This window comes from Schistocerca piceifrons, unplaced genomic scaffold (assembly GCF_021461385.2).
Source record: "Schistocerca piceifrons isolate TAMUIC-IGC-003096 unplaced genomic scaffold, iqSchPice1.1 HiC_scaffold_675, whole genome shotgun sequence".
In the NCBI taxonomy this organism is placed as follows: Eukaryota; Metazoa; Arthropoda; class Insecta; order Orthoptera; family Acrididae; genus Schistocerca; species Schistocerca piceifrons.
Window position 1 is genome coordinate 1 of NW_025728921.1, and position 25,599 is coordinate 25,599.

Below are 25,599 nucleotides of genomic sequence, written 5' to 3' on the forward strand. Positions count from 1 at the left end.
CCCGGTACCGGAACGGAATTTTTTCCACACGAATCGTGACAAGTTTGAGCTGTCCGAGCGGCCGTTTCCCGTCCTGCTCGCAATATAGCTACTGTTTCGTGACCGTCAGCAGAATATAGACTAGGGAAGCAGACACACGACGACCATAGAAATGGTGTGCGGCTTCATGCCACCTGTTTCCAGCGTAGGGCTGAGCAACTGCATCTGCCGAGGCCCGTTAGCTCAGTTGGTTAGAGCGTCGTGCTAATAACGCGAAGGTCGTGGGTTCGATCCCCCCACGGGCCACTACTCTTTTCCTACTACGAAAAGGCGGCGCCGATTTCAGCTGGCGAGTGTGGTGACCAAAAGATCATCACCCTGCGTGGAAGTTGATAGAGGATCCGAACCCGACTCGTCGGGGAGCGCTACAGCATTCACTCGGCAATGGCCATAATATCTTGAATACACTGGTTCTCAACCGATAAAGAGAAAATGAAAGAAAATGTCCGATTGCCGATGCGTAACAACTTTGGCCCTTGTCAGTACTTGGGCGGGTGAGCGCATGGGAACACAGGGCGCTATTGGCACTTTTACTTCCTATTTTTGTTTCTCCTTTCTTTTCGGAGCTACAGCCCGATTCGGTCAGGGAGACGCCACCGTGAAATGAAGGGGGCGTGCTGTGTGTCCATCGCCTCGCCTCTCCTTACCTCTCTCAGTCGTTTCTCGTGCTTGTCGTTTTGATATAGGCCGATTTGAGAGCGTCAGCTCTCGCGTCAGCCGAGCAAAGTCGAGACAAGTCGAGACACACTAAGGGCTGGTATGCAGCGAGTAAGAGGGCGAAAAAACAATAATTTAAGAGCGCGTGGCAAAAGAACTCATACGCGAAATTAAAAGCCTGCTGCGGTGGCCGGGAATCGAACCCGGATCAACTGCTTGGAACGCAACTAATGCTGACCATTACACCACCACCGCACAAGCGAGCGCCGCGCGTCCGCGCTGTGTCGGCTTCCCGCCAGTCGGCAGCGGCCGAAGGTGATCGTACCTGGCAGGCGCATTTCGAGGCAGGCTAGGGGAGCACATCCAGACGCATTCGGACAGCGTATCCGCGCACATTTCGCATCCTTTGGCAAGAGTTGGGCGCCGGCAACGCAAGAGTACGCAGAGTACCGCGTTCTGGCGGCATTTTTAAGCAGAGCAGTGCAGTGCAGGATTCAGCGTCTGCAGCATCTTTTCCACAGAATGCTACGGCGCTTGACGGCAGTCCCACTTTCCCTTGAGACATCTGCTCGGCAAGCAGCGTCAAGTTACCGCTGGCCCGAGCATCGGTGGTTCAGTGGTAGAATGCTCGCCTGCCACGCGGGCGGCCCGGGTTCGATTCCCGGCCGATGCATCATTTTGCTTTTCCCGCGATAATGCTGCCGCGTGGCTTGAGCGCTTGAGATGCACGATCCACAAGAATGTGTAGCTGGATTTCCCTTGAGAAGGACCGAGAACGCAGCACTCGCGGGTCCCCACTAGGACGCTCGCATCATGTTCTACAGACTAGCGTCGGCCTGGCCTCACAAGTTGCTGGGTCCGGGTGCCTCCGAGGCACTGAACTTCAACGACAAGGAGTGCTGCCTATCGTTGCAACAGCTGCAGCAGCACCGCAATCAACTGGGCCGGCAGTGCACGTGTAGCAACAGAACACGTTATCCAGGAAGTACAGTGTCTCTACGTCTAATATTGGGTAAGGTGTTTACCCAGTTTCCAGGACAAGCGGTGCACCGTGCCTCGGTAGCGCAGTAGGCAGCGCGTAAGTCTCATAATCTTAAGGTCGTGAGTTCGATCCTCACCCGGGGCATTTAATTTTCTGTGACATGGTGGTGCTGTTGCTAGGGCGCCAACGTATTTCTTGTTTGTTATCCACAGCGTTTCAACGCTTCAGCGGGAAAATGTTTACTTCCTGTTATTGCTACTTACAGCTTCCCTTTTCCTCTTCTCCCAGCAGAGCATGAAGCCAAAAGCATTGCTCTGCGACGTTTGAGGTGCGCGCCTTGCCAGTCAGTATGTGCACAGATGCTCGCAAAGAGAGGGGGGCGCCGACGCGGCACTCGACACGAAATGCGACAAGCGACCGTACGAACGGTCGAACGAAACGGCCACATCCGGTGTGGTCTAGTGGCTAGGATACCTGGCTTTCACCCAGGAGGCCCGGGTTCGATTCCCGGTACCGGAACGGAATTTTTTCCACACGAATCGTGACAAGTTTGAGCTGTCCGAGCGGCCGTTTCCCGTCCTGCTCGCAATATAGCTACTGTTTCGTGACCGTCAGCAGAATATAGACTAGGGAAGCAGACACACGACGACCATAGAAATGGTGTGCGGCTTCATGCCACCTGTTTCCAGCGTAGGGCTGAGCAACTGCATCTGCCGAGGCCCGTTAGCTCAGTTGGTTAGAGCGTCGTGCTAATAACGCGAAGGTCGTGGGTTCGATCCCCCCACGGGCCACTACTCTTTTCCTACTACGAAAAGGCGGCGCCGATTTCAGCTGGCGAGTGTGGTGACCAAAAGATCATCACCCTGCGTGGAAGTTGATAGAGGATCCGAACCCGACTCGTCGGGGAGCGCTACAGCATTCACTCGGCAATGGCCATAATATCTTGAATACACTGGTTCTCAACCGATAAAGAGAAAATGAAAGAAAATGTCCGATTGCCGATGCGTAACAACTTTGGCCCTTGTCAGTACTTGGGCGGGTGAGCGCATGGGAACACAGGGCGCTATTGGCACTTTTACTTCCTATTTTTGTTTCTCCTTTCTTTTCGGAGCTACAGCCCGATTCGGTCAGGGAGACGCCACCGTGAAATGAAGGGGGCGTGCTGTGTGTCCATCGCCTCGCCTCTCCTTACCTCTCTCAGTCGTTTCTCGTGCTTGTCGTTTTGATATAGGCCGATTTGAGAGCGTCAGCTCTCGCGTCAGCCGAGCAAAGTCGAGACAAGTCGAGACACACTAAGGGCTGGTATGCAGCGAGTAAGAGGGCGAAAAAACAATAATTTAAGAGCGCGTGGCAAAAGAACTCATACGCGAAATTAAAAGCCTGCTGCGGTGGCCGGGAATCGAACCCGGATCAACTGCTTGGAACGCAACTATGCTGACCATTACACCACCACCGCACAAGCGAGCGCCGCGCGTCCGCGCTGTGTCGGCTTCCCGCCAGTCGGCAGCGGCCGAAGGTGATCGTACCTGGCAGGCGCATTTCGAGGCAGGCTAGGGGAGCACATCCAGACGCATTCGGACAGCGTATCCGCGCACATTTCGCATCCTTTGGCAAGAGTTGGGCGCCGGCAACGCAAGAGTACGCAGAGTACCGCGTTCTGGCGGCATTTTTAAGCAGAGCAGTGCAGTGCAGGATTCAGCGTCTGCAGCATCTTTTCCACAGAATGCTACGGCGCTTGACGGCAGTCCCACTTTCCCTTGAGACATCTGCTCGGCAAGCAGCGTCAAGTTACCGCTGGCCCGAGCATCGGTGGTTCAGTGGTAGAATGCTCGCCTGCCACGCGGGCGGCCCGGGTTCGATTCCCGGCCGATGCATCATTTTGCTTTTCCCGCGATAATGCTGCCGCGTGGCTTGAGCGCTTGAGATGCACGATCCACAAGAATGTGTAGCTGGATTTCCCTTGAGAAGGACCGAGAACGCAGCACTCGCGGGTCCCCACTAGGACGCTCGCATCATGTTCTACAGACTAGCGTCGGCCTGGCCTCACAAGTTGCTGGGTCCGGGTGCCTCCGAGGCACTGAACTTCAACGACAAGGAGTGCTGCCTATCGTTGCAACAGCTGCAGCAGCACCGCAATCAACTGGGCCGGCAGTGCACGTGTAGCAACAGAACACGTTATCCAGGAAGTACAGTGTCTCTACGTCTAATATTGGGTAAGGTGTTTACCCAGTTTCCAGGACAAGCGGTGCACCCGTGCCTCGGTAGCGCAGTAGGCAGCGCGTAAGTCTCATAATCTTAAGGTCGTGAGTTCGATCCTCACCCGGGGCATTTAATTTTCTGTGACATGGTGGTGCTGTTGCTAGGGCGCCAACGTATTTCTTGTTTGTTATCCACAGCGTTTCAACGCTTCAGCGGGAAAATGTTTACTTCCTGTTATTGCTACTTACAGCTTCCCTTTTCCTCTTCTCCCAGCAGAGCATGAAGCCAAAAGCATTGCTCTGCGACGTTTGAGGTGCGCGCCTTGCCAGTCAGTATGTGCACAGATGCTCGCAAAGAGAGGGGGGCGCCGACGCGGCACTCGACACGAAATGCGACAAGCGACCGTACGAACGGTCGAACGAAACGGCCACATCCGGTGTGGTCTAGTGGCTAGGATACCTGGCTTTCACCCAGGAGGCCCGGGTTCGATTCCCGGTACCGGAACGGAATTTTTTCCACACGAATCGTGACAAGTTTGAGCTGTCCGAGCGGCCGTTTCCCGTCCTGCTCGCAATATAGCTACTGTTTCGTGACCGTCAGCAGAATATAGACTAGGGAAGCAGACACACGACGACCATAGAAATGGTGTGCGGCTTCATGCCACCTGTTTCCAGCGTAGGGCTGAGCAACTGCATCTGCCGAGGCCCGTTAGCTCAGTTGGTTAGAGCGTCGTGCTAATAACGCGAAGGTCGTGGGTTCGATCCCCCCACGGGCCACTACTCTTTTCCTACTACGAAAAGGCGGCGCCGATTTCAGCTGGCGAGTGTGGTGACCAAAAGATCATCACCCTGCGTGGAAGTTGATAGAGGATCCGAACCCGACTCGTCGGGGAGCGCTACAGCATTCACTCGGCAATGGCCATAATATCTTGAATACACTGGTTCTCAACCGATAAAGAGAAAATGAAAGAAAATGTCCGATTGCCGATGCGTAACAACTTTGGCCCTTGTCAGTACTTGGGCGGGTGAGCGCATGGGAACACAGGGCGCTATTGGCACTTTTACTTCCTATTTTTGTTTCTCCTTTCTTTTCGGAGCTACAGCCCGATTCGGTCAGGGAGACGCCACCGTGAAATGAAGGGGGCGTGCTGTGTGTCCATCGCCTCGCCTCTCCTTACCTCTCTCAGTCGTTTCTCGTGCTTGTCGTTTTGATATAGGCCGATTTGAGAGCGTCAGCTCTCGCGTCAGCCGAGCAAAGTCGAGACAAGTCGAGACACACTAAGGGCTGGTATGCAGCGAGTAAGAGGGCGAAAAAACAATAATTTAAGAGCGCGTGGCAAAAGAACTCATACGCGAAATTAAAAGCCTGCTGCGGTGGCCGGGAATCGAACCCGGATCAACTGCTTGGAACGCAACTATGCTGACCATTACACCACCACCGCACAAGCGAGCGCCGCGCGTCCGCGCTGTGTCGGCTTCCCGCCAGTCGGCAGCGGCCGAAGGTGATCGTACCTGGCAGGCGCATTTCGAGGCAGGCTAGGGGAGCACATCCAGACGCATTCGGACAGCGTATCCGCGCACATTTCGCATCCTTTGGCAAGAGTTGGGCGCCGGCAACGCAAGAGTACGCAGAGTACCGCGTTCTGGCGGCATTTTTAAGCAGAGCAGTGCAGTGCAGGATTCAGCGTCTGCAGCATCTTTTCCACAGAATGCTACGGCGCTTGACGGCAGTCCCACTTTCCCTTGAGACATCTGCTCGGCAAGCAGCGTCAAGTTACCGCTGGCCCGAGCATCGGTGGTTCAGTGGTAGAATGCTCGCCTGCCACGCGGGCGGCCCGGGTTCGATTCCCGGCCGATGCATCATTTTGCTTTTCCCGCGATAATGCTGCCGCGTGGCTTGAGCGCTTGAGATGCACGATCCACAAGAATGTGTAGCTGGATTTCCCTTGAGAAGGACCGAGAACGCAGCACTCGCGGGTCCCCACTAGGACGCTCGCATCATGTTCTACAGACTAGCGTCGGCCTGGCCTCACAAGTTGCTGGGTCCGGGTGCCTCCGAGGCACTGAACTTCAACGACAAGGAGTGCTGCCTATCGTTGCAACAGCTGCAGCAGCACCGCAATCAACTGGGCCGGCAGTGCACGTGTAGCAACAGAACACGTTATCCAGGAAGTACAGTGTCTCTACGTCTAATATTGGGTAAGGTGTTTACCCAGTTTCCAGGACAAGCGGTGCACCCGTGCCTCGGTAGCGCAGTAGGCAGCGCGTAAGTCTCATAATCTTAAGGTCGTGAGTTCGATCCTCACCCGGGGCATTTAATTTTCTGTGACATGGTGGTGCTGTTGCTAGGGCGCCAACGTATTTCTTGTTTGTTATCCACAGCGTTTCAACGCTTCAGCGGGAAAATGTTTACTTCCTGTTATTGCTACTTACAGCTTCCCTTTTCCTCTTCTCCCAGCAGAGCATGAAGCCAAAAGCATTGCTCTGCGACGTTTGAGGTGCGCGCCTTGCCAGTCAGTATGTGCACAGATGCTCGCAAAGAGAGGGGGGCGCCGACGCGGCACTCGACACGAAATGCGACAAGCGACCGTACGAACGGTCGAACGAAACGGCCACATCCGGTGTGGTCTAGTGGCTAGGATACCTGGCTTTCACCCAGGAGGCCCGGGTTCGATTCCCGGTACCGGAACGGAATTTTTTCCACACGAATCGTGACAAGTTTGAGCTGTCCGAGCGGCCGTTTCCCGTCCTGCTCGCAATATAGCTACTGTTTCGTGACCGTCAGCAGAATATAGACTAGGGAAGCAGACACACGACGACCATAGAAATGGTGTGCGGCTTCATGCCACCTGTTTCCAGCGTAGGGCTGAGCAACTGCATCTGCCGAGGCCCGTTAGCTCAGTTGGTTAGAGCGTCGTGCTAATAACGCGAAGGTCGTGGGTTCGATCCCCCCACGGGCCACTACTCTTTTCCTACTACGAAAAGGCGGCGCCGATTTCAGCTGGCGAGTGTGGTGACCAAAAGATCATCACCCTGCGTGGAAGTTGATAGAGGATCCGAACCCGACTCGTCGGGGAGCGCTACAGCATTCACTCGGCAATGGCCATAATATCTTGAATACACTGGTTCTCAACCGATAAAGAGAAAATGAAAGAAAATGTCCGATTGCCGATGCGTAACAACTTTGGCCCTTGTCAGTACTTGGGCGGGTGAGCGCATGGGAACACAGGGCGCTATTGGCACTTTTACTTCCTATTTTTGTTTCTCCTTTCTTTTCGGAGCTACAGCCCGATTCGGTCAGGGAGACGCCACCGTGAAATGAAGGGGGCGTGCTGTGTGTCCATCGCCTCGCCTCTCCTTACCTCTCTCAGTCGTTTCTCGTGCTTGTCGTTTTGATATAGGCCGATTTGAGAGCGTCAGCTCTCGCGTCAGCCGAGCAAAGTCGAGACAAGTCGAGACACACTAAGGGCTGGTATGCAGCGAGTAAGAGGGCGAAAAAACAATAATTTAAGAGCGCGTGGCAAAAGAACTCATACGCGAAATTAAAAGCCTGCTGCGGTGGCCGGGAATCGAACCCGGATCAACTGCTTGGAACGCAACTATGCTGACCATTACACCACCACCGCACAAGCGAGCGCCGCGCGTCCGCGCTGTGTCGGCTTCCCGCCAGTCGGCAGCGGCCGAAGGTGATCGTACCTGGCAGGCGCATTTCGAGGCAGGCTAGGGGAGCACATCCAGACGCATTCGGACAGCGTATCCGCGCACATTTCGCATCCTTTGGCAAGAGTTGGGCGCCGGCAACGCAAGAGTACGCAGAGTACCGCGTTCTGGCGGCATTTTTAAGCAGAGCAGTGCAGTGCAGGATTCAGCGTCTGCAGCATCTTTTCCACAGAATGCTACGGCGCTTGACGGCAGTCCCACTTTCCCTTGAGACATCTGCTCGGCAAGCAGCGTCAAGTTACCGCTGGCCCGAGCATCGGTGGTTCAGTGGTAGAATGCTCGCCTGCCACGCGGGCGGCCCGGGTTCGATTCCCGGCCGATGCATCATTTTGCTTTTCCCGCGATAATGCTGCCGCGTGGCTTGAGCGCTTGAGATGCACGATCCACAAGAATGTGTAGCTGGATTTCCCTTGAGAAGGACCGAGAACGCAGCACTCGCGGGTCCCCACTAGGACGCTCGCATCATGTTCTACAGACTAGCGTCGGCCTGGCCTCACAAGTTGCTGGGTCCGGGTGCCTCCGAGGCACTGAACTTCAACGACAAGGAGTGCTGCCTATCGTTGCAACAGCTGCAGCAGCACCGCAATCAACTGGGCCGGCAGTGCACGTGTAGCAACAGAACACGTTATCCAGGAAGTACAGTGTCTCTACGTCTAATATTGGGTAAGGTGTTTACCCAGTTTCCAGGACAAGCGGTGCACCCGTGCCTCGGTAGCGCAGTAGGCAGCGCGTAAGTCTCATAATCTTAAGGTCGTGAGTTCGATCCTCACCCGGGGCATTTAATTTTCTGTGACATGGTGGTGCTGTTGCTAGGGCGCCAACGTATTTCTTGTTTGTTATCCACAGCGTTTCAACGCTTCAGCGGGAAAATGTTTACTTCCTGTTATTGCTACTTACAGCTTCCCTTTTCCTCTTCTCCCAGCAGAGCATGAAGCCAAAAGCATTGCTCTGCGACGTTTGAGGTGCGCGCCTTGCCAGTCAGTATGTGCACAGATGCTCGCAAAGAGAGGGGGGCGCCGACGCGGCACTCGACACGAAATGCGACAAGCGACCGTACGAACGGTCGAACGAAACGGCCACATCCGGTGTGGTCTAGTGGCTAGGATACCTGGCTTTCACCCAGGAGGCCCGGGTTCGATTCCCGGTACCGGAACGGAATTTTTTCCACACGAATCGTGACAAGTTTGAGCTGTCCGAGCGGCCGTTTCCCGTCCTGCTCGCAATATAGCTACTGTTTCGTGACCGTCAGCAGAATATAGACTAGGGAAGCAGACACACGACGACCATAGAAATGGTGTGCGGCTTCATGCCACCTGTTTCCAGCGTAGGGCTGAGCAACTGCATCTGCCGAGGCCCGTTAGCTCAGTTGGTTAGAGCGTCGTGCTAATAACGCGAAGGTCGTGGGTTCGATCCCCCCACGGGCCACTACTCTTTTCCTACTACGAAAAGGCGGCGCCGATTTCAGCTGGCGAGTGTGGTGACCAAAAGATCATCACCCTGCGTGGAAGTTGATAGAGGATCCGAACCCGACTCGTCGGGGAGCGCTACAGCATTCACTCGGCAATGGCCATAATATCTTGAATACACTGGTTCTCAACCGATAAAGAGAAAATGAAAGAAAATGTCCGATTGCCGATGCGTAACAACTTTGGCCCTTGTCAGTACTTGGGCGGGTGAGCGCATGGGAACACAGGGCGCTATTGGCACTTTTACTTCCTATTTTTGTTTCTCCTTTCTTTTCGGAGCTACAGCCCGATTCGGTCAGGGAGACGCCACCGTGAAATGAAGGGGGCGTGCTGTGTGTCCATCGCCTCGCCTCTCCTTACCTCTCTCAGTCGTTTCTCGTGCTTGTCGTTTTGATATAGGCCGATTTGAGAGCGTCAGCTCTCGCGTCAGCCGAGCAAAGTCGAGACAAGTCGAGACACACTAAGGGCTGGTATGCAGCGAGTAAGAGGGCGAAAAAACAATAATTTAAGAGCGCGTGGCAAAAGTACTCATACGCGAAATTAAAAGCCTGCTGCGGTGGCCGGGAATCGAACCCGGATCAACTGCTTGGAACGCAACTATGCTGACCATTACACCACCACCGCACAAGCGAGCGCCGCGCGTCCGCGCTGTGTCGGCTTCCCGCCAGTCGGCAGCGGCCGAAGGTGATCGTACCTGGCAGGCGCATTTCGAGGCAGGCTAGGGGAGCACATCCAGACGCATTCGGACAGCGTATCCGCGCACATTTCGCATCCTTTGGCAAGAGTTGGGCGCCGGCAACGCAAGAGTACGCAGAGGACCGCGTTCTGGCGGCATTTTTAAGCAGAGCAGTGCAGTGCAGGATTCAGCGTCTGCAGCATCTTTTCCACAGAATGCTACGGCGCTTGACGGCAGTCCCACTTTCCCTTGAGACATCTGCTCGGCAAGCAGCGTCAAGTTACCGCTGGCCCGAGCATCGGTGGTTCAGTGGTAGAATGCTCGCCTGCCACGCGGGCGGCCCGGGTTCGATTCCCGGCCGATGCATCATTTTGCTTTTCCCGCGATAATGCTGCCGCGTGGCTTGAGCGCTTGAGATGCACGATCCACAAGAATGTGTAGCTGGATTTCCCTTGAGAAGGACCGAGAACGCAGCACTCGCGGGTCCCCACTAGGACGCTCGCATCATGTTCTACAGACTAGCGTCGGCCTGGCCTCACAAGTTGCTGGGTCCGGGTGCCTCCGAGGCACTGAACTTCAACGACAAGGAGTGCTGCCTATCGTTGCAACAGCTGCAGCAGCACCGCAATCAACTGGGCCGGCAGTGCACGTGTAGCAACAGAACACGTTATCCAGGAAGTACAGTGTCTCTACGTCTAATATTGGGTAAGGTGTTTACCCAGTTTCCAGGACAAGCGGTGCACCCGTGCCTCGGTAGCGCAGTAGGCAGCGCGTAAGTCTCATAATCTTAAGGTCGTGAGTTCGATCCTCACCCGGGGCATTTAATTTTCTGTGACACGGTGGTGCTGTTGCTAGGGCGCCAACGTATTTCTTGTTTGTTATCCACAGCGTTTCAACGCTTCAGCGGGAAAATGTTTACTTCCTGTTATTGCTACTTACAGCTTCCCTTTTCCTCTTCTCCCAGCAGAGCATGAAGCCAAAAGCATTGCTCTGCGACGTTTGAGGTGCGCGCCTTGCCAGTCAGTATGTGCACAGATGCTCGCAAAGAGAGGGGGGCGCCGACGCGGCACTCGACACGAAATGCGACAAGCGACCGTACGAACGGTCGAACGAAACGGCCACATCCGGTGTGGTCTAGTGGCTAGGATACCTGGCTTTCACCCAGGAGGCCCGGGTTCGATTCCCGGTACCGGAACGGAATTTTTTCCACACGAATCGTGACAAGTTTGAGCTGTCCGAGCGGCCGTTTCCCGTCCTGCTCGCAATATAGCTACTGTTTCGTGACCGTCAGCAGAATATAGACTAGGGAAGCAGACACACGACGACCATAGAAATGGTGTGCGGCTTCATGCCACCTGTTTCCAGCGTAGGGCTGAGCAACTGCATCTGCCGAGGCCCGTTAGCTCAGTTGGTTAGAGCGTCGTGCTAATAACGCGAAGGTCGTGGGTTCGATCCCCCCACGGGCCACTACTCTTTTCCTACTACGAAAAGGCGGCGCCGATTTCAGCTGGCGAGTGTGGTGACCAAAAGATCATCACCCTGCGTGGAAGTTGATAGAGGATCCGAACCCGACTCGTCGGGGAGCGCTACAGCATTCACTCGGCAATGGCCATAATATCTTGAATACACTGGTTCTCAACCGATAAAGAGAAAATGAAAGAAAATGTCCGATTGCCGATGCGTAACAACTTTGGCCCTTGTCAGTACTTGGGCGGGTGAGCGCATGGGAACACAGGGCGCTATTGGCACTTTTACTTCCTATTTTTGTTTCTCCTTTCTTTTCGGAGCTACAGCCCGATTCGGTCAGGGAGACGCCACCGTGAAATGAAGGGGGCGTGCTGTGTGTCCATCGCCTCGCCTCTCCTTACCTCTCTCAGTCGTTTCTCGTGCTTGTCGTTTTGATATAGGCCGATTTGAGAGCGTCAGCTCTCGCGTCAGCCGAGCAAAGTCGAGACAAGTCGAGACACACTAAGGGCTGGTATGCAGCGAGTAAGAGGGCGAAAAAACAATAATTTAAGAGCGCGTGGCAAAAGAACTCATACGCGAAATTAAAAGCCTGCTGCGGTGGCCGGGAATCGAACCCGGATCAACTGCTTGGAACGCAACTATGCTGACCATTACACCACCACCGCACAAGCGAGCGCCGCGCGTCCGCGCTGTGTCGGCTTCCCGCCAGTCGGCAGCGGCCGAAGGTGATCGTACCTGGCAGGCGCATTTCGAGGCAGGCTAGGGGAGCACATCCAGACGCATTCGGACAGCGTATCCGCGCACATTTCGCATCCTTTGGCAAGAGTTGGGCGCCGGCAACGCAAGAGTACGCAGAGTACCGCGTTCTGGCGGCATTTTTAAGCAGAGCAGTGCAGTGCAGGATTCAGCGTCTGCAGCATCTTTTCCACAGAATGCTACGGCGCTTGACGGCAGTCCCACTTTCCCTTGAGACATCTGCTCGGCAAGCAGCGTCAAGTTACCGCTGGCCCGAGCATCGGTGGTTCAGTGGTAGAATGCTCGCCTGCCACGCGGGCGGCCCGGGTTCGATTCCCGGCCGATGCATCATTTTGCTTTTCCCGCGATAATGCTGCCGCGTGGCTTGAGCGCTTGAGATGCACGATCCACAAGAATGTGTAGCTGGATTTCCCTTGAGAAGGACCGAGAACGCAGCACTCGCGGGTCCCCACTAGGACGCTCGCATCATGTTCTACAGACTAGCGTCGGCCTGGCCTCACAAGTTGCTGGGTCCGGGTGCCTCCGAGGCACTGAACTTCAACGACAAGGAGTGCTGCCTATCGTTGCAACAGCTGCAGCAGCACCGCAATCAACTGGGCCGGCAGTGCACGTGTAGCAACAGAACACGTTATCCAGGAAGTACAGTGTCTCTACGTCTAATATTGGGTAAGGTGTTTACCCAGTTTCCAGGACAAGCGGTGCACCCGTGCCTCGGTAGCGCAGTAGGCAGCGCGTAAGTCTCATAATCTTAAGGTCGTGAGTTCGATCCTCACCCGGGGCATTTAATTTTCTGTGACACGGTGGTGCTGTTGCTAGGGCGCCAACGTATTTCTTGTTTGTTATCCACAGCGTTTCAACGCTTCAGCGGGAAAATGTTTACTTCCTGTTATTGCTACTTACAGCTTCCCTTTTCCTCTTCTCCCAGCAGAGCATGAAGCCAAAAGCATTGCTCTGCGACGTTTGAGGTGCGCGCCTTGCCAGTCAGTATGTGCACAGATGCTCGCAAAGAGAGGGGGGCGCCGACGCGGCACTCGACACGAAATGCGACAAGCGACCGTACGAACGGTCGAACGAAACGGCCACATCCGGTGTGGTCTAGTGGCTAGGATACCTGGCTTTCACCCAGGAGGCCCGGGTTCGATTCCCGGTACCGGAACGGAATTTTTTCCACACGAATCGTGACAAGTTTGAGCTGTCCGAGCGGCCGTTTCCCGTCCTGCTCGCAATATAGCTACTGTTTCGTGACCGTCAGCAGAATATAGACTAGGGAAGCAGACACACGACGACCATAGAAATGGTGTGCGGCTTCATGCCACCTGTTTCCAGCGTAGGGCTGAGCAACTGCATCTGCCGAGGCCCGTTAGCTCAGTTGGTTAGAGCGTCGTGCTAATAACGCGAAGGTCGTGGGTTCGATCCCCCCACGGGCCACTACTCTTTTCCTACTACGAAAAGGCGGCGCCGATTTCAGCTGGCGAGTGTGGTGACCAAAAGATCATCACCCTGCGTGGAAGTTGATAGAGGATCCGAACCCGACTCGTCGGGGAGCGCTACAGCATTCACTCGGCAATGGCCATAATATCTTGAATACACTGGTTCTCAACCGATAAAGAGAAAATGAAAGAAAATGTCCGATTGCCGATGCGTAACAACTTTGGCCCTTGTCAGTACTTGGGCGGGTGAGCGCATGGGAACACAGGGCGCTATTGGCACTTTTACTTCCTATTTTTGTTTCTCCTTTCTTTTCGGAGCTACAGCCCGATTCGGTCAGGGAGACGCCACCGTGAAATGAAGGGGGCGTGCTGTGTGTCCATCGCCTCGCCTCTCCTTACCTCTCTCAGTCGTTTCTCGTGCTTGTCGTTTTGATATAGGCCGATTTGAGAGCGTCAGCTCTCGCGTCAGCCGAGCAAAGTCGAGACAAGTCGAGACACACTAAGGGCTGGTATGCAGCGAGTAAGAGGGCGAAAAAACAATAATTTAAGAGCGCGTGGCAAAAGTACTCATACGCGAAATTAAAAGCCTGCTGCGGTGGCCGGGAATCGAACCCGGATCAACTGCTTGGAACGCAACTATGCTGACCATTACACCACCACCGCACAAGCGAGCGCCGCGCGTCCGCGCTGTGTCGGCTTCCCGCCAGTCGGCAGCGGCCGAAGGTGATCGTACCTGGCAGGCGCATTTCGAGGCAGGCTAGGGGAGCACATCCAGACGCATTCGGACAGCGTATCCGCGCACATTTCGCATCCTTTGGCAAGAGTTGGGCGCCGGCAACGCAAGAGTACGCAGAGTACCGCGTTCTGGCGGCATTTTTAAGCAGAGCAGTGCAGTGCAGGATTCAGCGTCTGCAGCATCTTTTCCACAGAATGCTACGGCGCTTGACGGCAGTCCCACTTTCCCTTGAGACATCTGCTCGGCAAGCAGCGTCAAGTTACCGCTGGCCCGAGCATCGGTGGTTCAGTGGTAGAATGCTCGCCTGCCACGCGGGCGGCCCGGGTTCGATTCCCGGCCGATGCATCATTTTGCTTTTCCCGCGATAATGCTGCCGCGTGGCTTGAGCGCTTGAGATGCACGATCCACAAGAATGTGTAGCTGGATTTCCCTTGAGAAGGACCGAGAACGCAGCACTCGCGGGTCCCCACTAGGACGCTCGCATCATGTTCTACAGACTAGCGTCGGCCTGGCCTCACAAGTTGCTGGGTCCGGGTGCCTCCGAGGCACTGAACTTCAACGACAAGGAGTGCTGCCTATCGTTGCAACAGCTGCAGCAGCACCGCAATCAACTGGGCCGGCAGTGCACGTGTAGCAACAGAACACGTTATCCAGGAAGTACAGTGTCTCTACGTCTAATATTGGGTAAGGTGTTTACCCAGTTTCCAGGACAAGCGGTGCACCCGTGCCTCGGTAGCGCAGTAGGCAGCGCGTAAGTCTCATAATCTTAAGGTCGTGAGTTCGATCCTCACCCGGGGCATTTAATTTTCTGTGACATGGTGGTGCTGTTGCTAGGGCGCCAACGTATTTCTTGTTTGTTATCCACAGCGTTTCAACGCTTCAGCGGGAAAATGTTTACTTCCTGTTATTGCTACTTACAGCTTCCCTTTTCCTCTTCTCCCAGCAGAGCATGAAGCCAAAAGCATTGCTCTGCGACGTTTGAGGTGCGCGCCTTGCCAGTCAGTATGTGCACAGATGCTCGCAAAGAGAGGGGGGCGCCGACGCGGCACTCGACACGAAATGCGACAAGCGACCGTACGAACGGTCGAACGAAACGGCCACATCCGGTGTGGTCTAGTGGCTAGGATACCTGGCTTTCACCCAGGAGGCCCGGGTTCGATTCCCGGTACCGGAACGGAATTTTTTCCACACGAATCGTGACAAGTTTGAGCTGTCCGAGCGGCCGTTTCCCGTCCTGCTCGCAATATAGCTACTGTTTCGTGACCGTCAGCAGAATATAGACTAGGGAAGCAGACACACGACGACCATAGAAATGGTGTGCGGCTTCATGCCACCTGTTTCCAGCGTAGGGCTGAGCAACTGCATCTGCCGAGGCCCGTTAGCTCAGTTGGTTAGAGCGTCGTGCTAATAACGCGAAGGTCGTGGGTTCGATCCCCCCACGGGCCACTACTCTTTTCCTACTACGAAAAGGCGGCGCCGATTTCAGCTGGCGAGTGTGGTGACCAAAAGATCATCACCCTGCGTGGAAGTTGATAGAGGATCCGAACCCGACTCGTCGGGGAGCGCTACAGCATTCACTCGGCAATGGCCATAATATCTTGAATACACTGGTTCTCAACCGATAAAGAGAAAATGAAAGAAAATGTCCGATTGCCGATGCGTAACAACTTTGGCCCTTGTCAGTACTTGGGCGGGTGAGCGCATGGGAACACAGGGCGCTATTGGCACTTTTACTTCCTATTTTTGTTTCTCCTTTCTTTTCGGAGCTACAGCCCGATTCGGTCAGGGAGACGCCACCGTGAAATGAAGGGGGCGTGCTGTGTGTCCATCGCCTCGCCTCTCCTTACCTCTCTCAGTCGTTTCTCGTGCTTGTCGTTTTGATATAGGCCGATTTGAGAGCGTCAGCTCTCGCGTCAGCCGAGCAAAGTCGAGACAAGTCGAGACACACTAAGGGCTGGTATGCAGCGAGTAAGAGGGCGAAAAAACAATAATTTAAGAGCGCGTGGCAAAAGTACTCATACGCGAAATTAAAAGCCTGCTGCGGTGGCCGGGAATCGAACCCGGATCAACTGCTTGGAACGCAACTATGCTGACCATTACACCACCACCGCACAAGCGAGCGCCGCGCGTCCGCGCTGTGTCGGCTTCCCGCCAGTCGGCAGCGGCCGAAGGTGATCGTACCTGGCAGGCGCATTTCGAGGCAGGCTAGGGGAGCACATCCAGACGCATTCGGACAGCGTATCCGCGCACATTTCGCATCCTTTGGCAAGAGTTGGGCGCCGGCAACGCAAGAGTACGCAGAGGACCGCGTTCTGGCGGCATTTTTAAGCAGAGCAGTGCAGTGCAGGATTCAGCGTCTGCAGCATCTTTTCCACAGAATGCTACGGCGCTTGACGGCAGTCCCACTTTCCCTTGAGACATCTGCTCGGCAAGCAGCGTCAAGTTACCGCTGGCCCGAGCATCGGTGGTTCAGTGGTAGAATGCTCGCCTGCCACGCGGGCGGCCCGGGTTCGATTCCCGGCCGATGCATCATTTTGCTTTTCCCGCGATAATGCTGCCGCGTGGCTTGAGCGCTTGAGATGCACGATCCACAAGAATGTGTAGCTGGATTTCCCTTGAGAAGGACCGAGAACGCAGCACTCGCGGGTCCCCACTAGGACGCTCGCATCATGTTCTACAGACTAGCGTCGGCCTGGCCTCACAAGTTGCTGGGTCCGGGTGCCTCCGAGGCACTGAACTTCAACGACAAGGAGTGCTGCCTATCGTTGCAACAGCTGCAGCAGCACCGCAATCAACTGGGCCGGCAGTGCACGTGTAGCAACAGAACACGTTATCCAGGAAGTACAGTGTCTCTACGTCTAATATTGGGTAAGGTGTTTACCCAGTTTCCAGGACAAGCGGTGCACCCGTGCCTCGGTAGCGCAGTAGGCAGCGCGTAAGTCTCATAATCTTAAGGTCGTGAGTTCGATCCTCACCCGGGGCATTTAATTTTCTGTGACATGGTGGTGCTGTTGCTAGGGCGCCAACGTATTTCTTGTTTGTTATCCACAGCGTTTCAACGCTTCAGCGGGAAAATGTTTACTTCCTGTTATTGCTACTTACAGCTTCCCTTTTCCTCTTCTCCCAGCAGAGCATGAAGCCAAAAGCATTGCTCTGCGACGTTTGAGGTGCGCGCCTTGCCAGTCAGTATGTGCACAGATGCTCGCAAAGAGAGGGGGGCGCCGACGCGGCACTCGACACGAAATGCGACAAGCGACCGTACGAACGGTCGAACGAAACGGCCACATCCGGTGTGGTCTAGTGGCTAGGATACCTGGCTTTCACCCAGGAGGCCCGGGTTCGATTCCCGGTACCGGAACGGAATTTTTTCCACACGAATCGTGACAAGTTTGAGCTGTCCGAGCGGCCGTTTCCCGTCCTGCTCGCAATATAGCTACTGTTTCGTGACCGTCAGCAGAATATAGACTAGGGAAGCAGACACACGACGACCATAGAAATGGTGTGCGGCTTCATGCCACCTGTTTCCAGCGTAGGGCTGAGCAACTGCATCTGCCGAGGCCCGTTAGCTCAGTTGGTTAGAGCGTCGTGCTAATAACGCGAAGGTCGTGGGTTCGATCCCCCCACGGGCCACTACTCTTTTCCTACTACGAAAAGGCGGCGCCGATTTCAGCTGGCGAGTGTGGTGACCAAAAGATCATCACCCTGCGTGGAAGTTGATAGAGGATCCGAACCCGACTCGTCGGGGAGCGCTACAGCATTCACTCGGCAATGGCCATAATATCTTGAATACACTGGTTCTCAACCGATAAAGAGAAAATGAAAGAAAATGTCCGATTGCCGATGCGTAACAACTTTGGCCCTTGTCAGTACTTGGGCGGGTGAGCGCATGGGAACACAGGGCGCTATTGGCACTTTTACTTCCTATTTTTGTTTCTCCTTTCTTTTCGGAGCTACAGCCCGATTCGGTCAGGGAGACGCCACCGTGAAATGAAGGGGGCGTGCTGTGTGTCCATCGCCTCGCCTCTCCTTACCTCTCTCAGTCGTTTCTCGTGCTTGTCGTTTTGATATAGGCCGATTTGAGAGCGTCAGCTCTCGCGTCAGCCGAGCAAAGTCGAGACAAGTCGAGACACACTAAGGGCTGGTATGCAGCGAGTAAGAGGGCGAAAAAACAATAATTTAAGAGCGCGTGGCAAAAGTACTCATACGCGAAATTAAAAGCCTGCTGCGGTGGCCGGGAATCGAACCCGGATCAACTGCTTGGAACGCAACTATGCTGACCATTACACCACCACCGCACAAGCGAGCGCCGCGCGTCCGCGCTGTGTCGGCTTCCCGCCAGTCGGCAGCGGCCGAAGGTGATCGTACCTGGCAGGCGCATTTCGAGGCAGGCTAGGGGAGCACATCCAGACGCATTCGGACAGCGTATCCGCGCACATTTCGCATCCTTTGGCAAGAGTTGGGCGCCGGCAACGCAAGAGTACGCAGAGGACCGCGTTCTGGCGGCATTTTTAAGCAGAGCAGTGCAGTGCAGGATTCAGCGTCTGCAGCATCTTTTCCACAGAATGCTACGGCGCTTGACGGCAGTCCCACTTTCCCTTGAGACATCTGCTCGGCAAGCAGCGTCAAGTTACCGCTGGCCCGAGCATCGGTGGTTCAGTGGTAGAATGCTCGCCTGCCACGCGGGCGGCCCGGGTTCGATTCCCGGCCGATGCATCATTTTGCTTTTCCCGCGATAATGCTGCCGCGTGGCTTGAGCGCTTGAGATGCACGATCCACAAGAATGTGTAGCTGGATTTCCCTTGAGAAGGACCGAGAACGCAGCACTCGCGGGTCCCCACTAGGACGCTCGCATCATGTTCTACAGACTAGCGTCGGCCTGGCCTCACAAGTTGCTGGGTCCGGGTGCCTCCGAGGCACTGAACTTCAACGACAAGGAGTGCTGCCTATCGTTGCAACAGCTGCAGCAGCACCGCAATCAACTGGGCCGGCAGTGCACGTGTAGCAACAGAACACGTTATCCAGGAAGTACAGTGTCTCTACGTCTAATATTGGGTAAGGTGTTTACCCAGTTTCCAGGACAAGCGGTGCACCCGTGCCTCGGTAGCGCAGTAGGCAGCGCGTAAGTCTCATAATCTTAAGGTCGTGAGTTCGATCCTCACCCGGGGCATTTAATTTTCTGTGACATGGTGGTGCTGTTGCTAGGGCGCCAACGTATTTCTTGTTTGTTATCCACAGCGTTTCAACGCTTCAGCGGGAAAATGTTTACTTCCTGTTATTGCTACTTACAGCTTCCCTTTTCCTCTTCTCCCAGCAGAGCATGAAGCCAAAAGCATTGCTCTGCGACGTTTGAGGTGCGCGCCTTGCCAGTCAGTATGTGCACAGATGCTCGCAAAGAGAGGGGGGCGCCGACGCGGCACTCGACACGAAATGCGACAAGCGACCGTACGAACGGTCGAACGAAACGGCCACATCCGGTGTGGTCTAGTGGCTAGGATACCTGGCTTTCACCCAGGAGGCCCGGGTTCGATTCCCGGTACCGGAACGGAATTTTTTCCACACGAATCGTGACAAGTTTGAGCTGTCCGAGCGGCCGTTTCCCGTCCTGCTCGCAATATAGCTACTGTTTCGTGACCGTCAGCAGAATATAGACTAGGGAAGCAGACACACGACGACCATAGAAATGGTGTGCGGCTTCATGCCACCTGTTTCCAGCGTAGGGCTGAGCAACTGCATCTGCCGAGGCCCGTTAGCTCAGTTGGTTAGAGCGTCGTGCTAATAACGCGAAGGTCGTGGGTTCGATCCCCCCACGGGCCACTACTCTTTTCCTACTACGAAAAGGCGGCGCCGATTTCAGCTGGCGAGTGTGGTGACCAAAAGATCATCACCCTGCGTGGAAGTTGATAGAGGATCCGAACCCGACTCGTCGGGGAGCGCTACAGCATTCACTCGGCAATGGCCATAATATCTTGAATACACTGGTTCTCAACCGATAAAGAGAAAATGAAAGAAAATGTCCGATTGCCGATGCGTAACAACTTTGGCCCTTGTCAGTACTTGGGCGGGTGAGCGCATGGGAACACAGGGCGCTATTGGCACTTTTACTTCCTATTTTTGTTTCTCCTTTCTTTTCGGAGCTACAGCCCGATTCGGTCAGGGAGACGCCACCGTGAAATGAAGGGGGCGTGCTGTGTGTCCATCGCCTCGCCTCTCCTTACCTCTCTCAGTCGTTTCTCGTGCTTGTCGTTTTGATATAGGCCGATTTGAGAGCGTCAGCTCTCGCGTCAGCCGAGCAAAGTCGAGACAAGTCGAGACACACTAAGGGCTGGTATGCAGCGAGTAAGAGGGCGAAAAAACAATAATTTAAGAGCGCGTGGCAAAAGTACTCATACGCGAAATTAAAAGCCTGCTGCGGTGGCCGGGAATCGAACCCGGATCAACTGCTTGGAACGCAACTATGCTGACCATTACACCACCACCGCACAAGCGAGCGCCGCGCGTCCGCGCTGTGTCGGCTTCCCGCCAGTCGGCAGCGGCCGAAGGTGATCGTACCTGGCAGGCGCATTTCGAGGCAGGCTAGGGGAGCACATCCAGACGCATTCGGACAGCGTATCCGCGCACATTTCGCATCCTTTGGCAAGAGTTGGGCGCCGGCAACGCAAGAGTACGCAGAGGACCGCGTTCTGGCGGCATTTTTAAGCAGAGCAGTGCAGTGCAGGATTCAGCGTCTGCAGCATCTTTTCCACAGAATGCTACGGCGCTTGACGGCAGTCCCACTTTCCCTTGAGACATCTGCTCGGCAAGCAGCGTCAAGTTACCGCTGGCCCGAGCATCGGTGGTTCAGTGGTAGAATGCTCGCCTGCCACGCGGGCGGCCCGGGTTCGATTCCCGGCCGATGCATCATTTTGCTTTTCCCGCGATAATGCTGCCGCGTGGCTTGAGCGCTTGAGATGCACGATCCACAAGAATGTGTAGCTGGATTTCCCTTGAGAAGGACCGAGAACGCAGCACTCGCGGGTCCCCACTAGGACGCTCGCATCATGTTCTACAGACTAGCGTCGGCCTGGCCTCACAAGTTGCTGGGTCCGGGTGCCTCCGAGGCACTGAACTTCAACGACAAGGAGTGCTGCCTATCGTTGCAACAGCTGCAGCAGCACCGCAATCAACTGGGCCGGCAGTGCACGTGTAGCAACAGAACACGTTATCCAGGAAGTACAGTGTCTCTACGTCTAATATTGGGTAAGGTGTTTACCCAGTTTCCAGGACAAGCGGTGCACCCGTGCCTCGGTAGCGCAGTAGGCAGCGCGTAAGTCTCATAATCTTAAGGTCGTGAGTTCGATCCTCACCCGGGGCATTTAATTTTCTGTGACATGGTGGTGCTGTTGCTAGGGCGCCAACGTATTTCTTGTTTGTTATCCACAGCGTTTCAACGCTTCAGCGGGAAAATGTTTACTTCCTGTTATTGCTACTTACAGCTTCCCTTTTCCTCTTCTCCCAGCAGAGCATGAAGCCAAAAGCATTGCTCTGCGACGTTTGAGGTGCGCGCCTTGCCAGTCAGTATGTGCACAGATGCTCGCAAAGAGAGGGGGGCGCCGACGCGGCACTCGACACGAAATGCGACAAGCGACCGTACGAACGGTCGAACGAAACGGCCACATCCGGTGTGGTCTAGTGGCTAGGATACCTGGCTTTCACCCAGGAGGCCCGGGTTCGATTCCCGGTACCGGAACGGAATTTTTTCCACACGAATCGTGACAAGTTTGAGCTGTCCGAGCGGCCGTTTCCCGTCCTGCTCGCAATATAGCTACTGTTTCGTGACCGTCAGCAGAATATAGACTAGGGAAGCAGACACACGACGACCATAGAAATGGTGTGCGGCTTCATGCCACCTGTTTCCAGCGTAGGGCTGAGCAACTGCATCTGCCGAGGCCCGTTAGCTCAGTTGGTTAGAGCGTCGTGCTAATAACGCGAAGGTCGTGGGTTCGATCCCCCCACGGGCCACTACTCTTTTCCTACTACGAAAAGGCGGCGCCGATTTCAGCTGGCGAGTGTGGTGACCAAAAGATCATCACCCTGCGTGGAAGTTGATAGAGGATCCGAACCCGACTCGTCGGGGAGCGCTACAGCATTCACTCGGCAATGGCCATAATATCTTGAATACACTGGTTCTCAACCGATAAAGAGAAAATGAAAGAAAATGTCCGATTGCCGATGCGTAACAACTTTGGCCCTTGTCAGTACTTGGGCGGGTGAGCGCATGGGAACACAGGGCGCTATTGGCACTTTTACTTCCTATTTTTGTTTCTCCTTTCTTTTCGGAGCTACAGCCCGATTCGGTCAGGGAGACGCCACCGTGAAATGAAGGGGGCGTGCTGTGTGTCCATCGCCTCGCCTCTCCTTACCTCTCTCAGTCGTTTCTCGTGCTTGTCGTTTTGATATAGGCCGATTTGAGAGAGTCAGCTCTCGCGTCAGCCGAGCAAAGTCGAGACAAGTCGAGACACACTAAGGGCTGGTATGCAGCGAGTAAGAGGGCGAAAAAACAATAATTTAAGAGCGCGTGGCAAAAGTACTCATACGCGAAATTAAAAGCCTGCTGCGGTGGCCGGGAATCGAACCCGGATCAACTGCTTGGAACGCAACTATGCTGACCATTACACCACCACCGCACAAGCGAGCGCCGCGCGTCCGCGCTGTGTCGGCTTCCCGCCAGTCGGCAGCGGCCGAAGGTGATCGTACCTGGCAGGCGCATTTCGAGGCAGGCTAGGGGAGCACATCCAGACGCATTCGGACAGCGTATCCGCGCACATTTCGCATCCTTTGGCAAGAGTTGGGCGCCGGCAACGCAAGAGTACGCAGAGGACCGCGTTCTGGCGGCATTTTTAAGCAGAGCAGTGCAGTGCAGGATTCAGCGTCTGCAGCATCTTTTCCACAGAATGCTACGGCGCTTGACGGCAGTCCCACTTTCCCTTGAGACATCTGCTCGGCAAGCAGCGTCAAGTTACCGCTGGCCCGAGCATCGGTGGTTCAGTGGTAGAATGCTCGCCTGCCACGCGGGCGGCCCGGGTTCGATTCCCGGCCGATGCATCATTTTGCTTTTCCCGCGATAATGCTGCCGCGTGGCTTGAGCGCTTGAGATGCACGATCCACAAGAATGTGTAGCTGGATTTCCCTTGAGAAGGACCGAGAACGCAGCACTCGCGGGTCCCCACTAGGACGCTCGCATCATGTTCTACAGACTAGCGTCGGCCTGGCCTCACAAGTTGCTGGGTCCGGGTGCCTCCGAGGCACTGAACTTCAACGACAAGGAGTGCTGCCTATCGTTGCAACAGCTGCAGCAGCACCGCAATCAACTGGGCCGGCAGTGCACGTGTAGCAACAGAACACGTTATCCAGGAAGTACAGTGTCTCTACGTCTAATATTGGGTAAGGTGTTTACCCAGTTTCCAGGACAAGCGGTGCACCCGTGCCTCGGTAGCGCAGTAGGCAGCGCGTAAGTCTCATAATCTTAAGGTCGTGAGTTCGATCCTCACCCGGGGCATTTAATTTTCTGTGACATGGTGGTGCTGTTGCTAGGGCGCCAACGTATTTCTTGTTTGTTATCCACAGCGTTTCAACGCTTCAGCGGGAAAATGTTTACTTCCTGTTATTGCTACTTACAGCTTCCCTTTTCCTCTTCTCCCAGCAGAGCATGAAGCCAAAAGCATTGCTCTGCGACGTTTGAGGTGCGCGCCTTGCCAGTCAGTATGTGCACAGATGCTCGCAAAGAGAGGGGGGCGCCGACGCGGCACTCGACACGAAATGCGACAAGCGACCGTACGAACGGTCGAACGAAACGGCCACATCCGGTGTGGTCTAGTGGCTAGGATACCTGGCTTTCACCCAGGAGGCCCGGGTTCGATTCCCGGTACCGGAACGGAATTTTTTCCACACGAATCGTGACAAGTTTGAGCTGTCCGAGCGGCCGTTTCCCGTCCTGCTCGCAATATAGCTACTGTTTCGTGACCGTCAGCAGAATATAGACTAGGGAAGCAGACACACGACGACCATAGAAATGGTGTGCGGCTTCATGCCACCTGTTTCCAGCGTAGGGCTGAGCAACTGCATCTGCCGAGGCCCGTTAGCTCAGTTGGTTAGAGCGTCGTGCTAATAACGCGAAGGTCGTGGGTTCGATCCCCCCACGGGCCACTACTCTTTTCCTACTACGAAAAGGCGGCGCCGATTTCAGCTGGCGAGTGTGGTGACCAAAAGATCATCACCCTGCGTGGAAGTTGATAGAGGATCCGAACCCGACTCGTCGGGGAGCGCTACAGCATTCACTCGGCAATGGCCATAATATCTTGAATACACTGGTTCTCAACCGATAAAGAGAAAATGAAAGAAAATGTCCGATTGCCGATGCGTAACAACTTTGGCCCTTGTCAGTACTTGGGCGGGTGAGCGCATGGGAACACAGGGCGCTATTGGCACTTTTACTTCCTATTTTTGTTTCTCCTTTCTTTTCGGAGCTACAGCCCGATTCGGTCAGGGAGACGCCACCGTGAAATGAAGGGGGCGTGCTGTGTGTCCATCGCCTCGCCTCTCCTTACCTCTCTCAGTCGTTTCTCGTGCTTGTCGTTTTGATATAGGCCGATTTGAGAGCGTCAGCTCTCGCGTCAGCCGAGCAAAGTCGAGACAAGTCGAGACACACTAAGGGCTGGTATGCAGCGAGTAAGAGGGCGAAAAAACAATAATTTAAGAGCGCGTGGCAAAAGTACTCATACGCGAAATTAAAAGCCTGCTGCGGTGGCCGGGAATCGAACCCGGATCAACTGCTTGGAACGCAACTATGCTGACCATTACACCACCACCGCACAAGCGAGCGCCGCGCGTCCGCGCTGTGTCGGCTTCCCGCCAGTCGGCAGCGGCCGAAGGTGATCGTACCTGGCAGGCGCATTTCGAGGCAGGCTAGGGGAGCACATCCAGACGCATTCGGACAGCGTATCCGCGCACATTTCGCATCCTTTGGCAAGAGTTGGGCGCCGGCAACGCAAGAGTACGCAGAGGACCGCGTTCTGGCGGCATTTTTAAGCAGAGCAGTGCAGTGCAGGATTCAGCGTCTGCAGCATCTTTTCCACAGAATGCTACGGCGCTTGACGGCAGTCCCACTTTCCCTTGAGACATCTGCTCGGCAAGCAGCGTCAAGTTACCGCTGGCCCGAGCATCGGTGGTTCAGTGGTAGAATGCTCGCCTGCCACGCGGGCGGCCCGGGTTCGATTCCCGGCCGATGCATCATTTTGCTTTTCCCGCGATAATGCTGCCGCGTGGCTTGAGCGCTTGAGATGCACGATCCACAAGAATGTGTAGCTGGATTTCCCTTGAGAAGGACCGAGAACGCAGCACTCGCGGGTCCCCACTAGGACGCTCGCATCATGTTCTACAGACTAGCGTCGGCCTGGCCTCACAAGTTGCTGGGTCCGGGTGCCTCCGAGGCACTGA

The 25,599-nt window shown here is 55.1% G+C and overlaps 58 non-coding genes across 58 annotated transcripts; 46 read left to right on the forward strand and 12 right to left on the reverse strand.

The window, feature by feature from the left end:
- Positions 1 to 211: 211 nt before the first annotated feature.
- Trnai-aau lies at positions 212 to 285 on the forward strand. Its single transcript has one exon. It is a non-coding gene; the product is annotated as a tRNA-Ile (tRNA).
- Positions 286 to 878: 593 nt separating this feature from the next.
- On the reverse strand, positions 879 to 951 carry Trnag-ucc. The gene has a single exon. It is a non-coding gene; the product is annotated as a tRNA-Gly (tRNA).
- Positions 952 to 1,298: 347 nt separating this feature from the next.
- Positions 1,299 to 1,369, forward strand: Trnag-gcc. Its single transcript has one exon. It is a non-coding gene; the product is annotated as a tRNA-Gly (tRNA).
- A 380-nt stretch (positions 1,370 to 1,749) lies between these two features.
- Trnam-cau lies at positions 1,750 to 1,822 on the forward strand. Its single transcript has one exon. It is a non-coding gene; the product is annotated as a tRNA-Met (tRNA).
- A 303-nt stretch (positions 1,823 to 2,125) lies between these two features.
- Trnae-uuc lies at positions 2,126 to 2,197 on the forward strand. Its single transcript has one exon. It is a non-coding gene; the product is annotated as a tRNA-Glu (tRNA).
- Positions 2,198 to 2,395: 198 nt separating this feature from the next.
- Positions 2,396 to 2,469, forward strand: Trnai-aau. The gene has a single exon. It is a non-coding gene; the product is annotated as a tRNA-Ile (tRNA).
- Positions 2,470 to 3,062: 593 nt separating this feature from the next.
- On the reverse strand, positions 3,063 to 3,134 carry Trnag-ucc. Its single transcript has one exon. It is a non-coding gene; the product is annotated as a tRNA-Gly (tRNA).
- Positions 3,135 to 3,481: 347 nt separating this feature from the next.
- On the forward strand, positions 3,482 to 3,552 carry Trnag-gcc. Its single transcript has one exon. It is a non-coding gene; the product is annotated as a tRNA-Gly (tRNA).
- A 381-nt stretch (positions 3,553 to 3,933) lies between these two features.
- On the forward strand, positions 3,934 to 4,006 carry Trnam-cau. The gene has a single exon. It is a non-coding gene; the product is annotated as a tRNA-Met (tRNA).
- Positions 4,007 to 4,309: 303 nt separating this feature from the next.
- On the forward strand, positions 4,310 to 4,381 carry Trnae-uuc. The gene has a single exon. It is a non-coding gene; the product is annotated as a tRNA-Glu (tRNA).
- A 198-nt stretch (positions 4,382 to 4,579) lies between these two features.
- Trnai-aau lies at positions 4,580 to 4,653 on the forward strand. Its single transcript has one exon. It is a non-coding gene; the product is annotated as a tRNA-Ile (tRNA).
- A 593-nt stretch (positions 4,654 to 5,246) lies between these two features.
- On the reverse strand, positions 5,247 to 5,318 carry Trnag-ucc. The gene has a single exon. It is a non-coding gene; the product is annotated as a tRNA-Gly (tRNA).
- Positions 5,319 to 5,665: 347 nt separating this feature from the next.
- Trnag-gcc lies at positions 5,666 to 5,736 on the forward strand. Its single transcript has one exon. It is a non-coding gene; the product is annotated as a tRNA-Gly (tRNA).
- Positions 5,737 to 6,117: 381 nt separating this feature from the next.
- On the forward strand, positions 6,118 to 6,190 carry Trnam-cau. Its single transcript has one exon. It is a non-coding gene; the product is annotated as a tRNA-Met (tRNA).
- A 303-nt stretch (positions 6,191 to 6,493) lies between these two features.
- Positions 6,494 to 6,565, forward strand: Trnae-uuc. Its single transcript has one exon. It is a non-coding gene; the product is annotated as a tRNA-Glu (tRNA).
- A 198-nt stretch (positions 6,566 to 6,763) lies between these two features.
- Trnai-aau lies at positions 6,764 to 6,837 on the forward strand. Its single transcript has one exon. It is a non-coding gene; the product is annotated as a tRNA-Ile (tRNA).
- Positions 6,838 to 7,430: 593 nt separating this feature from the next.
- Trnag-ucc lies at positions 7,431 to 7,502 on the reverse strand. The gene has a single exon. It is a non-coding gene; the product is annotated as a tRNA-Gly (tRNA).
- A 347-nt stretch (positions 7,503 to 7,849) lies between these two features.
- Positions 7,850 to 7,920, forward strand: Trnag-gcc. Its single transcript has one exon. It is a non-coding gene; the product is annotated as a tRNA-Gly (tRNA).
- Positions 7,921 to 8,301: 381 nt separating this feature from the next.
- Positions 8,302 to 8,374, forward strand: Trnam-cau. Its single transcript has one exon. It is a non-coding gene; the product is annotated as a tRNA-Met (tRNA).
- Positions 8,375 to 8,677: 303 nt separating this feature from the next.
- Positions 8,678 to 8,749, forward strand: Trnae-uuc. Its single transcript has one exon. It is a non-coding gene; the product is annotated as a tRNA-Glu (tRNA).
- A 198-nt stretch (positions 8,750 to 8,947) lies between these two features.
- On the forward strand, positions 8,948 to 9,021 carry Trnai-aau. The gene has a single exon. It is a non-coding gene; the product is annotated as a tRNA-Ile (tRNA).
- A 593-nt stretch (positions 9,022 to 9,614) lies between these two features.
- Positions 9,615 to 9,686, reverse strand: Trnag-ucc. Its single transcript has one exon. It is a non-coding gene; the product is annotated as a tRNA-Gly (tRNA).
- Positions 9,687 to 10,033: 347 nt separating this feature from the next.
- On the forward strand, positions 10,034 to 10,104 carry Trnag-gcc. The gene has a single exon. It is a non-coding gene; the product is annotated as a tRNA-Gly (tRNA).
- Positions 10,105 to 10,485: 381 nt separating this feature from the next.
- Positions 10,486 to 10,558, forward strand: Trnam-cau. Its single transcript has one exon. It is a non-coding gene; the product is annotated as a tRNA-Met (tRNA).
- Positions 10,559 to 10,861: 303 nt separating this feature from the next.
- Positions 10,862 to 10,933, forward strand: Trnae-uuc. The gene has a single exon. It is a non-coding gene; the product is annotated as a tRNA-Glu (tRNA).
- A 198-nt stretch (positions 10,934 to 11,131) lies between these two features.
- Trnai-aau lies at positions 11,132 to 11,205 on the forward strand. The gene has a single exon. It is a non-coding gene; the product is annotated as a tRNA-Ile (tRNA).
- A 593-nt stretch (positions 11,206 to 11,798) lies between these two features.
- On the reverse strand, positions 11,799 to 11,870 carry Trnag-ucc. Its single transcript has one exon. It is a non-coding gene; the product is annotated as a tRNA-Gly (tRNA).
- A 347-nt stretch (positions 11,871 to 12,217) lies between these two features.
- Trnag-gcc lies at positions 12,218 to 12,288 on the forward strand. Its single transcript has one exon. It is a non-coding gene; the product is annotated as a tRNA-Gly (tRNA).
- Positions 12,289 to 12,669: 381 nt separating this feature from the next.
- Positions 12,670 to 12,742, forward strand: Trnam-cau. Its single transcript has one exon. It is a non-coding gene; the product is annotated as a tRNA-Met (tRNA).
- A 303-nt stretch (positions 12,743 to 13,045) lies between these two features.
- Trnae-uuc lies at positions 13,046 to 13,117 on the forward strand. The gene has a single exon. It is a non-coding gene; the product is annotated as a tRNA-Glu (tRNA).
- A 198-nt stretch (positions 13,118 to 13,315) lies between these two features.
- Trnai-aau lies at positions 13,316 to 13,389 on the forward strand. Its single transcript has one exon. It is a non-coding gene; the product is annotated as a tRNA-Ile (tRNA).
- Positions 13,390 to 13,982: 593 nt separating this feature from the next.
- Positions 13,983 to 14,054, reverse strand: Trnag-ucc. The gene has a single exon. It is a non-coding gene; the product is annotated as a tRNA-Gly (tRNA).
- Positions 14,055 to 14,401: 347 nt separating this feature from the next.
- Trnag-gcc lies at positions 14,402 to 14,472 on the forward strand. The gene has a single exon. It is a non-coding gene; the product is annotated as a tRNA-Gly (tRNA).
- Positions 14,473 to 14,853: 381 nt separating this feature from the next.
- Positions 14,854 to 14,926, forward strand: Trnam-cau. Its single transcript has one exon. It is a non-coding gene; the product is annotated as a tRNA-Met (tRNA).
- A 303-nt stretch (positions 14,927 to 15,229) lies between these two features.
- Positions 15,230 to 15,301, forward strand: Trnae-uuc. The gene has a single exon. It is a non-coding gene; the product is annotated as a tRNA-Glu (tRNA).
- A 198-nt stretch (positions 15,302 to 15,499) lies between these two features.
- Trnai-aau lies at positions 15,500 to 15,573 on the forward strand. The gene has a single exon. It is a non-coding gene; the product is annotated as a tRNA-Ile (tRNA).
- Positions 15,574 to 16,166: 593 nt separating this feature from the next.
- Trnag-ucc lies at positions 16,167 to 16,238 on the reverse strand. Its single transcript has one exon. It is a non-coding gene; the product is annotated as a tRNA-Gly (tRNA).
- Positions 16,239 to 16,585: 347 nt separating this feature from the next.
- Positions 16,586 to 16,656, forward strand: Trnag-gcc. The gene has a single exon. It is a non-coding gene; the product is annotated as a tRNA-Gly (tRNA).
- A 381-nt stretch (positions 16,657 to 17,037) lies between these two features.
- Trnam-cau lies at positions 17,038 to 17,110 on the forward strand. The gene has a single exon. It is a non-coding gene; the product is annotated as a tRNA-Met (tRNA).
- Positions 17,111 to 17,413: 303 nt separating this feature from the next.
- On the forward strand, positions 17,414 to 17,485 carry Trnae-uuc. Its single transcript has one exon. It is a non-coding gene; the product is annotated as a tRNA-Glu (tRNA).
- A 198-nt stretch (positions 17,486 to 17,683) lies between these two features.
- Positions 17,684 to 17,757, forward strand: Trnai-aau. The gene has a single exon. It is a non-coding gene; the product is annotated as a tRNA-Ile (tRNA).
- A 593-nt stretch (positions 17,758 to 18,350) lies between these two features.
- Trnag-ucc lies at positions 18,351 to 18,422 on the reverse strand. Its single transcript has one exon. It is a non-coding gene; the product is annotated as a tRNA-Gly (tRNA).
- A 347-nt stretch (positions 18,423 to 18,769) lies between these two features.
- On the forward strand, positions 18,770 to 18,840 carry Trnag-gcc. Its single transcript has one exon. It is a non-coding gene; the product is annotated as a tRNA-Gly (tRNA).
- Positions 18,841 to 19,221: 381 nt separating this feature from the next.
- Trnam-cau lies at positions 19,222 to 19,294 on the forward strand. Its single transcript has one exon. It is a non-coding gene; the product is annotated as a tRNA-Met (tRNA).
- A 303-nt stretch (positions 19,295 to 19,597) lies between these two features.
- Trnae-uuc lies at positions 19,598 to 19,669 on the forward strand. The gene has a single exon. It is a non-coding gene; the product is annotated as a tRNA-Glu (tRNA).
- A 198-nt stretch (positions 19,670 to 19,867) lies between these two features.
- Trnai-aau lies at positions 19,868 to 19,941 on the forward strand. The gene has a single exon. It is a non-coding gene; the product is annotated as a tRNA-Ile (tRNA).
- A 593-nt stretch (positions 19,942 to 20,534) lies between these two features.
- On the reverse strand, positions 20,535 to 20,606 carry Trnag-ucc. The gene has a single exon. It is a non-coding gene; the product is annotated as a tRNA-Gly (tRNA).
- A 347-nt stretch (positions 20,607 to 20,953) lies between these two features.
- Trnag-gcc lies at positions 20,954 to 21,024 on the forward strand. Its single transcript has one exon. It is a non-coding gene; the product is annotated as a tRNA-Gly (tRNA).
- A 381-nt stretch (positions 21,025 to 21,405) lies between these two features.
- On the forward strand, positions 21,406 to 21,478 carry Trnam-cau. The gene has a single exon. It is a non-coding gene; the product is annotated as a tRNA-Met (tRNA).
- Positions 21,479 to 21,781: 303 nt separating this feature from the next.
- Positions 21,782 to 21,853, forward strand: Trnae-uuc. Its single transcript has one exon. It is a non-coding gene; the product is annotated as a tRNA-Glu (tRNA).
- A 198-nt stretch (positions 21,854 to 22,051) lies between these two features.
- On the forward strand, positions 22,052 to 22,125 carry Trnai-aau. The gene has a single exon. It is a non-coding gene; the product is annotated as a tRNA-Ile (tRNA).
- A 593-nt stretch (positions 22,126 to 22,718) lies between these two features.
- On the reverse strand, positions 22,719 to 22,790 carry Trnag-ucc. Its single transcript has one exon. It is a non-coding gene; the product is annotated as a tRNA-Gly (tRNA).
- A 347-nt stretch (positions 22,791 to 23,137) lies between these two features.
- On the forward strand, positions 23,138 to 23,208 carry Trnag-gcc. The gene has a single exon. It is a non-coding gene; the product is annotated as a tRNA-Gly (tRNA).
- Positions 23,209 to 23,589: 381 nt separating this feature from the next.
- Positions 23,590 to 23,662, forward strand: Trnam-cau. Its single transcript has one exon. It is a non-coding gene; the product is annotated as a tRNA-Met (tRNA).
- A 303-nt stretch (positions 23,663 to 23,965) lies between these two features.
- Trnae-uuc lies at positions 23,966 to 24,037 on the forward strand. Its single transcript has one exon. It is a non-coding gene; the product is annotated as a tRNA-Glu (tRNA).
- Positions 24,038 to 24,235: 198 nt separating this feature from the next.
- On the forward strand, positions 24,236 to 24,309 carry Trnai-aau. The gene has a single exon. It is a non-coding gene; the product is annotated as a tRNA-Ile (tRNA).
- Positions 24,310 to 24,902: 593 nt separating this feature from the next.
- On the reverse strand, positions 24,903 to 24,974 carry Trnag-ucc. The gene has a single exon. It is a non-coding gene; the product is annotated as a tRNA-Gly (tRNA).
- A 347-nt stretch (positions 24,975 to 25,321) lies between these two features.
- On the forward strand, positions 25,322 to 25,392 carry Trnag-gcc. Its single transcript has one exon. It is a non-coding gene; the product is annotated as a tRNA-Gly (tRNA).
- Positions 25,393 to 25,599: the final 207 nt, after the last annotated feature.